This window comes from Zosterops lateralis (genome assembly GCF_965231275.1).
Source record: "Zosterops lateralis genome assembly, chromosome: 1".
NCBI classification, from domain to species: domain Eukaryota; kingdom Metazoa; phylum Chordata; class Aves; order Passeriformes; family Zosteropidae; genus Zosterops; species Zosterops lateralis.
In genome coordinates this window covers 114421110-114433579 of record NC_139762.1, presented here as the reverse complement: position 1 = coordinate 114433579, position 12470 = coordinate 114421110, and positions in this window count along the sequence as shown.

Genomic DNA, 12470 nt, shown 5'->3' with positions numbered 1-12470 from the left:
TCTTTTTTCAGAAGTAAACATCTCCAAAATGTCCAGATGGCAACATTACCTAAGTAACACTAGAGTGATGCTAAATTTACAGGGGGCCCATGGCAAGGGATATGCAGAGAGACATCTGTGTTTCAATGATACTTCATCAATAGTTAAAATTATCAGCAATAACAAAACAGAAAATATAATATCCCCTTATGATATCTCTCACTGATAATATACTGCCATCCAGATTTCATTAAATGTATACTCCATATGCAAGGATGGAGATTCAATCAGTCCTTTGGGTAACCTCTGCCAGAATCTGACCATCCCTATAGTAAAAAAAATTGTTTTCTTGTGCACAGTTGAAATATTGGGTTCTAGTTTGTGTCCATTTTCTCTTGTCCTATCAGTAGTCCTTCAGGTGTGTCAAATGTACCACACAATGCACATTTATGGAATATTAGAATGTTCAGACCTCCTATCACAGAATGTTAGAATGCTCAGGCTATATTTTAAAGAATGTTAGAATGTTTTATCTTCTCTTTCTTAAGTTTATTTTCTGGTGTGACCCCCAGTTATTCAACACAGGCTTATTTCTTTAACTGGATTTCTCTGGCAATTCAATTGTCTACTAAATGGAGCTCTTACACACACCATTAGCAAAAACATGCAACAGATACGTTGCATGGAAAGAAGCAACTTTATTGAACTATGGTAAAAAAAAAACCCAAAACAAAACAATTTACCTCTTCATCATTTAAGTGACTGTCTTCAGCTGAAATCCTACTAACTCACGCACTATGATTCTTTTATTTTTGCTAAACCTTCTGCTGCTTGTAGAGGGTTTTAGAATTCACCACAGTACCCAATTGTTAATGTACCCATCTGTTTCCAATCCACCTCACCTATGAGATGCTTCAAAGGATATTTCCTCTAAGGACCTCCATTAGTATTGACTGTTGCCCACATCAAATGTTTAATGTGCACTGTCAGGTTTAATCATGTGTTTGCTTGAACAAGATCCGTTATTGTCTTTGCTTGTATTGCAGAGACATCTTAGTAGGGTTTCTCACTTCACAGATTATTGAATCTTTCTTTGATGAACTGTGCTGTTTGTAGCCTTATAACTAGAAGCTTTTAATTATTAAGAATCTTGGAGAATTCTGAATAGTACAAGATAAAGGCTTTTCAGTCAGCATTTTGGACTCTGACTTGCCTCAGTATCTCTTGTCTGCTCTGTGGAACAAATCTAAAATACACAACACATGGAAGCATCAATGATTGTCTGTGTAATACATACATATATACAAACATAGAGTGAGAGATCCCTGGAGCACTAGCTAAACCAGTTTTGGCTCAGGCAATGTAGTGTGACAAATTTACACATGGACATTCCCTTCAGACACTTTCTGGACAAATTCACCTCTGTTGAGATCCATCACCAGTATGTTAAAGTGCTTGTTAAGGCTGCATGTAGCCCTCTGGTGATTGTGTTGATGGATGATAGCTTTCTACTGTGGGAAGAAATTGAGTGCCTAGGGCTGATTCTTTCACATGTGTTAGCCTTATTTTTTTGACCATGAAGTTTTGTTCATATGCCAGTATCTTAGCAACAGCAGACAGTCTGATTCTACTAAATTCACTGTTTCCTCCCTGGGAAATTAATACCATGATGACATCCCAGTTTAACCTTCTATTTGCCTTTTGGGGTATGGAATGTCAGTTTATTTAGTGCTGTGCACTAAAAAGCAACAGCTCTGGGAGCAATCAGCCTACAAAGTGTCTGAATACTGTTGCTGTGATCAGGACAGCAATCATAGCAGAAATGCAGCACCAGATACACAAGTACTTTGGCAGACTATTATGTTTGTGACCTAAGAGTTTTAAGACCAACAATAAGAAGGTAACCTGCAACTTCATGAAATGTCTTAAAATGCATCAGCAAGAAATCAAAAGTTTCTGGAAATAATATATTACTTAGACTACAGAGAACTCTATGGGAAATTGTACAGCAGTAGAACTGCAGTCATGTTCAGGAAGGTACTATTTGAATTTTTTGGAAGACAGCATTTATGTCCATATATCTCCAAATATTTTGTGCTTAAGCAAAGATTAGAAACCAAGCATAAACTCCACTTCCTTCTGATACTGCTGGCACATCCTTTATGGTTATCCCTTATGGTGTGGAAAGGGATGATAAAGTTAACTGAAAGTTAACTGATAAAGTTAAATGAAAGAGTAACTTCAGCAGTGACTTCTGTGGCCTTCATGGGACAAAGGGCCTCCAGGGTTTCCAGTTATGTTAGCCCAAATTAGCCTGAGTTTAATTTAGCTTTGCTCTTTCTTTGGAGGTTAGAGGTGTACCAAAGAGAAAGCAAAACTGAAGGAAATAGACCTCATTTGCAAAAACCTACTGAGGAAGGGAAAATTTATTTTACCTAATTGTTCTTTAGGGTCCTGCTTTAAAAACAGCTTTTCTCCTACCTCTTTGTCATTAGTATCCAAATGTTCAAGGTTATGTTACAAGGCATGTATTAAGGACCCAGTTCTGCAGCCCCTATTTACAAGTTCTAAGTAAGAAAGCTGAACGGGGTCTGTGAGTGGCACTAGTCTAATGTACATGATAGATAAAAAAACCATCCCAAAACACATATTGATTCCAGGCTGATAGGTTATTTTTCAATCATTAAGATGGTGCACAATGCACTTTTAATATCTGAACGGCAGTGTCCATCTGTCTCCCTCTTCTTCTTGTTCAGATTTTCCAGCTACCCCTAGAGCCTGGACCCACATATTTGGGTGTACTCACTTCTAGCACACCCTAACACTTTTGTATGACTTTCAACAACACTCCTTGTCCCTGATGTTAATGCAAGAATCTGCCAGCCTGGAGACCTGCCCAGTATGTGCTAACTGACCACAGCAAACTTGTATGGGAATGTGAGCCACATCAGCTTCACAAAAACGACTCTCTCTCCTTCTGAAACTGCAACACACATTTCATGCCTCCCTGGCTGTTAACTCACTTCAAAACTCAACATTTGCAAACTGTGATTGAAGAGCAATAACAAGAGGCCTTCAAAGTAAACTGGCAACATTTTAAAATTGGAATTCTGAATTAAACATGTTCATGGTCATCCTGAGACTACACATTGAAGAAAATATTAGCATTAGATGCAAAGAATTTTAACAGAGGTGATCACATAAAGATTTTTACTCTCAAAGAAGTGTCTTGCTCATTCACCTGCAGAAAAACAGGAAGATGGTGGAATTTGGAAGGAAAATCCTTACTGAATTGGATTCAATGTGTTTGAAGTGTCTTGGAAGAAATTCATTTTATTCCAGAGAAACACTGTCATTAAGAGAAAACTGGCAAAATTTTGTTCGTAATTATTCTTAGGAGTAAAAGTCAGATTAACATGGGCCAATTGCAGAAAATAACTTGAACAACAGCATTTTTATGAGGACAAAAATAATTTAAAATAGACTTTTCAAGCTCTTTAATGTTAAAATCCATGTATCACTCAACAGTATTTTCTTTGACTAACCAAGAAAAAATGTTTAAGGCATCAAATTTCAGTCTCTCAAAAATTACTGTTACTCTTCCAGTTCATGAGAATATTAATAATAGAAATCCATATTACTGGTCTAGAATATTATGTGATGGTCATAATTACATGTAAAGTTAAAAGGCCAATCTGCACTGTTCAAATAAAATACAGTTATTTTGGAGAAATTTTATGATTAACATCCAAAAGTACTTGGGAAAAACACCCACTTGACAGGTGCGATTGCTGCATGCTGTTGACAGAGCATCTTTGCTTAACTGAACATTTTATTTGAATACAAATATATGCTTTTTATGAGCATGAGAACATTGCCTCCTGTCCAAGAGCACATTATTTGCTTCTGTGGGGAATGAGATCCTGATTTTGTGCAGCTCCTACCCTTAGCCTACTATTTTCAAAATTATTATGGAACGAGGTGTTGACAGTTAAAAAATTACAAAGGAAGGCAGCCCACAGTTTGACACTTTCTGAAGCAAAGAAAAGGCAAACAAGAACCCCATTGTTTACATATATTTAATTGACATGAAGATACATGCAGATAGTGCATGGTTTTCTTTTAGAATTGGGGATCAAGGTATTGCCTTCACAATACTAGTAAAAACTAAAATAACAGCATTTTAATACACATGCATAACAATTTTATACAAGCAGAAGGATGACATTTTTAACATAGTGGATGTTACTTTGGAATGTCTCAATAAAATGTTTGTTGAAATTCTAATCATAACTACAGACAAAAGGTTTCCCATAAATATTTGAGAACAGAACACAGTGCTACTTTACACTCATAATTCTTTACCTAACATTCTCCTTTCTTCCCACTGCTCCTTTTCATCTGCCTAGTCTAACAGTTAGAAAAAGTACTAAAAAAGGATAAAACATCAATTATTGTTTCAGTTGTGTCTTCCTGGGCAGTCCTTAAATCTCAATTGTAATATCCTAATTTTTCTAAATAAAGTAATACAAAATTATTATTAGAAGTCCATCTTTGAAAATTAAATATTCTAATCAGGACTATACTAGAAAACAGTGAGACATAAATATTTTTTATCACTATTGGAAGAAAGGGCAAGCCACTCAGGAAGACTACAAGGATATCATGAAATTATGCAGGAAGAAAATTAGAAAGGCCAAAGCCTAACTAGAATGAAATCTAGTAAGTCAGTAAAAGATGACAAAAAGCAAAAAAAAAAAAAAAAAAAAAAAGTTTTTGAAGATAAATTGTCAACCAAAGGAGGGCTAAGGAATATCTCCATCTTCATTCTGTGCAAGGGGAAACAGTGTAACAGGATGAGGAACAGAACAAGATACTTAATGCTTTCCTTGCCTCAGTCTTTAGTAGTAAAGACTAGTTATCCTCAGGGTAAACTGGAAGACAGGGATGGAGAGCGGAATGAAGCCCCCATAATCCAAGGGGAAATGGTCAGAGACCTGCTGCAACACTTAAGACACCCACAAGGCTGGGTTGGAATGGATGGGATTCACCCCAGGGTACTGAGGGAGCTGGTGGCTCACTGAGCCAATTTCCATCATTGGCCAACAGTCCTGGTTAATCAGGGAGTTCCAGGTGACAGGAGGTTAGCAAACATAACATCCACCTACAAGAAGTGCAGAAGGAGTATCCAGGAAACTACAAGCCTGTCACCATGAACTGGGCACCAGGGAAGGTCACAGAACAGACCATCTTCAGGGCCACCATGCAGCAGGTACAGGACAACCAGGGGATCAGGCCCAGCCACCATGGGTTTGTGAAAGGCAGGTCCTGCTTGACCAATCTGATCTTTTATGACAAGGAGTACTGCTTAGTGGAATAGGGAAAGGCTATGGATAATGTATACTTCGACTTCCTTGAGCCTTTGTCTCCTATGCCATTACCCTGGAGAAAATGGCTGCTCATGGCTTGGATGGGTGCATTGTTCACTGAATAAAATCTAGCTGGATAAAACTAATCAAAAACTCTCTGGCCAGACACAGAGAGTGGTGGTGAATGGAGCTAAATCCACAGGCTGGGGCAGTGAATGGAAAGCAACCCAGCAGAAAAGGACCTGGGGGTGTTGGTGAACAGCTGGCTGAAGAAGAAGCAGTGTGTGCCCAGGTGGCCAAAGGCTTCCTGGCCTGTATCAGAAACAGTGTGGCCAGCAGGACCAGGGCAGTGATTATCACCCTGTACTCAGCACTGATGAGGCCACAACCTTGAATCCTGTGTTCAGTTTTGGGCTCATTTCTAAAAGAAAGACATTGAGGTGCTGAAGTATGTCCAGAGAAGGGCAGCAGAACTGGGAAAGGCTCTAGAGCAGAAATCCCATGAGAAGCAGCTGACAGAAGTGGGATTGTTTAGCCTGGAGAAAAGGAAGCTCAGGGGAGATTTTCTTGCTCTCTACAACTCCCTGAAGGGAGGTTGTAGCCACTTGAGTCAGCCTCTTCTACCAGGTAACAAGCAATCAGACAAGAGAGAATGGTCTCCAGCTGCACTAGGGGAGGTTTAGATTGGATATTAGGAAAAACCCAAAAGGTTGTCAAGCATTGAGACAAGCTACCCAGGGAACAGATGGAATTATCACCCCTGAAGCCTTTAAAGAAAATGTAGACGTGGCACGTGGGGACCTGGTTTACTGAACATGGTAGTGCTGGGTTAATGGTCGGACTCAATGACCTTAGAGGTCTTTTCCAACCTGAACCCTTCTGTGATTTTATGATTCTGTAATTCTATAAATATTTCACACAAGACAAAAACTAGCATTATTAACAAGGTGAACCAGTGACAGTTTAATTAAGGGAGTATAAAATAAAAACCAAGATATGGGTGCGGCAGAAAGGGAAAAGCCAAAAGCAACTAATTACCATAGGTTTCAAGAAAGGCTAGGGTTTGGAAAACCATAAAGCCTACAGTTCCAAGAACATTGGGGCTGCAAAAGGCATGCCAAGGGGGGATTGCATTGCATCAATGCAAATTTTATGGGCTTTTGCCTAGGGTGCTAAACCACCCTAGATTTTTAGACTGCCTCCTTCAAATGCATTGTCTATGGGAAGATCTGGGGTTTACTTCTTTTTGAGGTAAGCATTCTCAGATATTCAAAGAGCACAAGCACTTTTCTTGAGGGTATTCATACTCTTTTGTGAAGCTATACTGGAGCTGCAATAGGAATTACAGGAGGCAGCTTCAAAACACAGGACTTTATGGACAATACTTAGGAGCCCTCAAGTGCTCTTGACCCTCACTCCCAGCCCATGACATGACATGACATCCAGTTCCTTCGGACACAGCAACTTCAAACATGAAAAAAATCAAGTTTGCCACCCAAAAGAGCAGTTTAACACTGAACCCGCATGCTATGCCAAATAATTTCTGTTTGTTTTGCTGGGTTAGTTTTCAGATGGATGGCTCCCCAGTCTGCATGGAGGAGGTGGAAACACATTTGGAGACACATTGTGGAGAGATCAGGCAGGTTTGGGCTTGTACCAAGCTAAAGGTGGGCAGCACCACACAGGAACACAAACCTGCTTTAACTGGCTCGGCTTGCAGAAGAGCCCCATGATTAGCTGTCCTGTAACAACTAGGGCCAGAAATAAGCAGTCATGTGTTGCAACAGAGGAGCAAAAACTCCCTTCAGCTGTGATTGTCACCCAGCTGCTGAGGAACTGGCAGCATTCAGTGTCAATTCTGTAGCTTTCTGCAGTGCTGGAAGCAAGAGAATATACTGGCTTGTTTTGGGTGGACAGAAAATCTGTGACCACTCCGGGAAGAGCCTCTGTTAACCACAGTTTATCCCTGCCTTGAACCTACATGTCATCAATTCCTTTATAAAAGGAATGGATATTTCACACTAATAAATATTTCTAACTCATATGTAAATGTTGTTCTAATTTGATACCATTTTTACTTACTTTACATACTTTAACTTGTGTGCACAAGACCAGAAATTACTATCACATCATTTACTATAATGTCTTTATCTTGGACCCCTAAACTGTACTCCATGCTAAGCTAAGTAATTTACTTGATCAAAGTAAATTACTGTACTTGACAGCTGTCACAAAATTCCTTAATATTCCTGCAGTTTGATGTCTTGTCTACTGCTTTATTGTCAGCACAGCAGTTTCCTTGCTGTCACCAGCAGATTTTTCTGCTTTCCTTGATTTTTATAACACTCTCTCAGACTGCTCTGTACAGTTTCAGTGCAATTCACGAATGCCGGGCATTTCCCATGCTGAAATGCACTGTGGTTTAGAGTCTCCACAGCTTGGTGTTCAGTTACCAGTGAAATTACATTTAATTCCCAAGCTGTTTACAATTCAAACAAAAGGATTTCTCTGTACAGCATCCAAACCTGACAAAGTTACAAGCACATAAGCCTTTTGCACGAAGATCAAATATAAAAAAATCTTCCTCTTTATATTTCTTTTGGTTGTAGTCTTCTGCATACCATATAGCTTAGCTTGTATCTACAGAGCCTCTTTTCATGTATCACATAAGCTTTTACCGATAAGCTCGCTCTTCTAATCTTCTAAGGGTTCCATAAAAATTCAGTCTTTTCCCTTCTAAATTTCTTAATTTCTTACTTATTCAGAAGATATTTCTACACTTGACTCATTAAAGACTTGGAGATACAATTTTTTTTTCAGAATAGCTGTTGAGTTTTGTACCTAACTGGCCTATTAACAAATCTATGACTCAAAAAAAGCTAAATCCCACTTTCCCATTTTCCTAAACCAAGTTTGACTGTACTCATAAGATGGCATAAGGTCTTGAAGGAGCACACTAAAAAATCTGCAGTTAGCTAAGTGCTGATCTGATTTATAAACCCTGTGTCCAGTAAAATTTGTTCCAAACATTTTGGCTAATCACTTTTCTATCAGATCAAGCAGAAAGTGTCTGTATCAGACCACCCCACAGGTCCTTTTAGTTCTCTTCCCACTTCTTGACTCCTGAGCTCAAAGCACCTGGTTGCAGCTGCTCTTCTGAAAATCCAGGCTTGGACCACGCTCCTCTCCAGAACCTCATTATATTCAGCTCTCTTCTGACCATACTTTGCATCTGCCTTCACCTTGGATACCCTTTCCTGGATCAGGCTCTTCTGTTTTCCCTTAGGCCTTCTCCTGAATCATAGGTATTTTGCTCTATAATCTTGGCATTGCCACGAAGCCAGAACCAAGCCTGGCACAGAGCCAGATTTGCTGTAAGCAGCATTCCCTGGAAACAGCTTAGTGCACTGAGAAACTCTCAAGGGTGAGTAGGCAGGAGGGCAAAGCAATCTCTCCTGACAATCAGACAGTGAGGAGCTTTGCTGCATGGCTGCTGGCAGAACATCTCAGTATCCACGCTAAGCTGACCTGGAGCAATGCAGGAAACACTCTCTGCACAGCTCATACTAGGGGACCGTGTATGCCTGTGACAGCTCTAATTCAGGCAGTGTGACCTGCTGCAAGCTCCAGGACCTGGATCCTGTCCTAGAGAGGAATACAGATGTAATTCCCACCCACATTGCAGATTATAGCCCCTTCCTATATTTATATTTTACAGAATCACACATTTGTTAGGGTTGGAAAGGACCTCCAAAGAACATCTATTCCAATCCCCTCTGCCAAGGCAGAGTCACCTAGAGCAGGTAACACAGGCACAAGTCCAAGTGAGTGAATATCTCCTGAAAGGGAGATTCCACAACCTCTCTGGGCAGCCTGTTCCAGTGCCCTGCCACTCGCAGTGTCAAAAAGTCAAGGCATAACTTTGTGTGTTTAAATCTATGGCCATTGCTCCTTGTCCTGTCACTGGGTACACTGGAAAGAGTCCAGCACCATCCTCTTGTCACCCACCTTTGGGATATTTATATATGTTCATGAGATCCCTTCTCAAATTTCTCCTTTCTAGACTAAAAGGCCCAGCTCCTGAAGTCTCTCCTCATCTGAGAGATGCTCCAAACATCCTTGTGGACCTCCTATGTACCCTCTTCAGCAGCTCCTTGTCTTTCCTGAACTTTTGAGACCAGAATTGAACACAATACTCCAGGTGTGGCCCCACTAGGGTCCAGAAGAGGAGGAGGATCACTTCTGTTGACCTGCTGGCCATGCTTATCCCAGTGCACCCCAGGATATTATTTGTCCTCCTGGCCACAAGGGCATGGCTGGCTCATGGTCAGCTTGCCATCTACCAAGACTCCCAGATCTCTGCAGAGCTGCTCTCCAGTAGGTCAGCTCCAGCCTGCCCTGGGGTTATCCCTCCTCAGGTGCAGGAGGCAACATTTGCCCTTGTTGAATTTTACTAATTTCTCTCTGTCCAACTTTCCAGCCAATCAAGATTCCACTGAAAGGCAGCCCAGCCTTCAGGTGTATTTGGAGCCATCCTTTCTCCACAAAGGAAAAGGAAGCATCCATGACAAAGGAGCACACTATGGGGAGGAAACCTTTGAGAAAAGCTGAACTATAGGTACATAGGAACTCTTCACTGGGATGCACCCTAAACCAGAGACACTCATCCACCTTTTTTTGCCTTGTTCGGTCCACCTTCATGCTGCACACACTTTGTAACATTCTACTTTTATTTTGCATACTAATTTAAATAAAGCCTTTAATAATAACTTTAAGTTCAGTATATCTTTGCACAACCCTTCCAAGGCTCTTAGTCCTGCATAGTCAGACAGGATATAACAAAGAGCTTCCATAAATGCCACTGCTGCTGCAAACAAGATTGGATGAGGTGATATCACAACAAAATAACCAGAAAAGAACAGAAAATATGAGAAAAGAGAGGTAAATAAGGAAGAATCTGACTGTGCAAACCAAACGACAACTATGAATGGTTGTTGCATACACACACTGCTCCAGTCAAATGCTCTACGCAAAGAAAAGCTCTGCCTCGCTAGGAAAGACCTTGTATGGGATTCTGTCATGGACTACCTTCCCAGCACTGGCAGGGAAATGTAGTGGCTGCAGCAGGTTCCCCTCAGGTACTTTGGTACCATCTGCTCTATCCTGGCCTTTCGGAAGCGCAGACACAGCAGATCTTTCTCATGCGCTGCAGACCAAACTCAGCTCTCAGCCTGAGAGACTCCTCATCTTTTCCACAGACAAAAAAACTGAGCACTCAGGAAGGCTACCCATGAATGGTTTCATAAACTGCCAGAGTCACAGAGAAACAACAACCTGCTGCAGCACAGCACTTCTGTGGCTGCTGACACACCCTGTAAACCTGCTTGCGTGGCTGGTGCTGTGGAAGATGTGGGCATTGCCTGCTTTTCCACGAGTCAGCAACAATGCTGGAACATTGCAGCCACGGCAATATACGGCACTGTAAAGTACTGTTGACAAAACACTGCTAGCCTGGACAAGGATGGGAGCTCACTAGTTTATACATTCTTGCCACAGGCTCTAGAAGTCAGAGACACCAAACTCCCTGAGCTCTGGCATGCTCCCCATTTTCAAAAGGAACATTGCTATTAGAATTTGTCCTCAGCCCTCATGTAAAAGGATAAATCTGCTTTTGCTAATAATGAACACAGATATATTTTTTTTCACAAGCTGGTTTAATTTTATGCCTACACCATGGTCTCTGGAAACTCATCTCACAGGTTGAAGCAATATAGAAACCTTGCCTAAACTATCTTGATACCATCTGCCATGAGCACTTTGCAAAGATCTCTGTGGTGCTCTGGAGCCCAGTTGAAGTCAATAGCACCCCAGATAAACATGAGGAACCTGATTTAGGGATCTTGGGAAAACAACATAGAAGATGCCAGACTGCAACCTTTAAAAATTATATTGGTAAATACAGAATAAGATTGCTAAAGAGAAACAGGCTAACAGCACACTGTCTATTGGTTGTGTGATTGCATTCAGTAATGAACACTCTTTTCTAAAACTTGGCACAGATGGTATATACAGTATCAGAGAAATAAAGAGCCCTCTGTGCACCATCCTCTTCGTAGCTTACATTGCTGTTAATATTTTCTATGTTTACTGCAGGCATAAAAATGTAACTAGCAAGTAATAAATCCATTAATTTTCTGCACGTCTGTACAGTCTTTGCAAACTTCAGTGGGACAAAAAGCCTAGTATTTCACTTTCTTTCTATTAAGAAACCAGTTCATGAAGTTGCAGGTTTCTTCCTTCTAGGTTTCCTCCATCACAGTGGAGTTTAAAGTTCCTAAACTTTAATTGTGTGTTTACTAAACACACACAAATTGTTACTGATAGCATCAGGCAGCACTGCTGTTGGCTATTTTGCTCATGACTGACACAAGTCTACTCTAAGATGAACCCTTTATTGCTGCATAGCTTCTTACCGTTAATTATATGAAATGTTGAACTGTGAAATCAATATTACAGAAAGTTATCAATGTATCCTTTCAAGCTCCCATTCTGCCAGAGAAGCAACTGCAGAGGAAAAAAAAAACCAAAACAAACAATAAAACCAACAACTTGCATCTTTAAAAGAATGGGAAGCTGGAAAATGTGGACATTGTAGTTTTTGCCTAACAGCACATGAAGTTTAACCTCAGCATAGTTGAAGTAAAACCCCACTCCTGAATTCAAATGAAATGCTTTCTCATTCTATGATCCTTTAACTTTCACTCCCTGCACATATATTTACACTTCAGAGAGGGTGCAATCCTACAGGACACTGGGTTTGTAACCACATAAAGGCAGATGTCATTAAAATGGAAGTGCAGAGGAGACTATATGGTAACGTCAGTTTGCAAGGCTGGACTTAATTTTGGTCTGTATAGTTTTCACATTATTATGTAAGATTAACACTTAAAAAATAAATAAACTGCCCAAGAAAACAGTTATAAAGCAACTTATAATGCTACTTTGTCCCACAGACACTATCAACATCGGTTTCTACAACCTGGGCATCAACAGACAAGAACATCGCTTGAGCAAAAAATATGCAATTAATTCAAACAATGCCGAATTAACACAGTTCTTCTG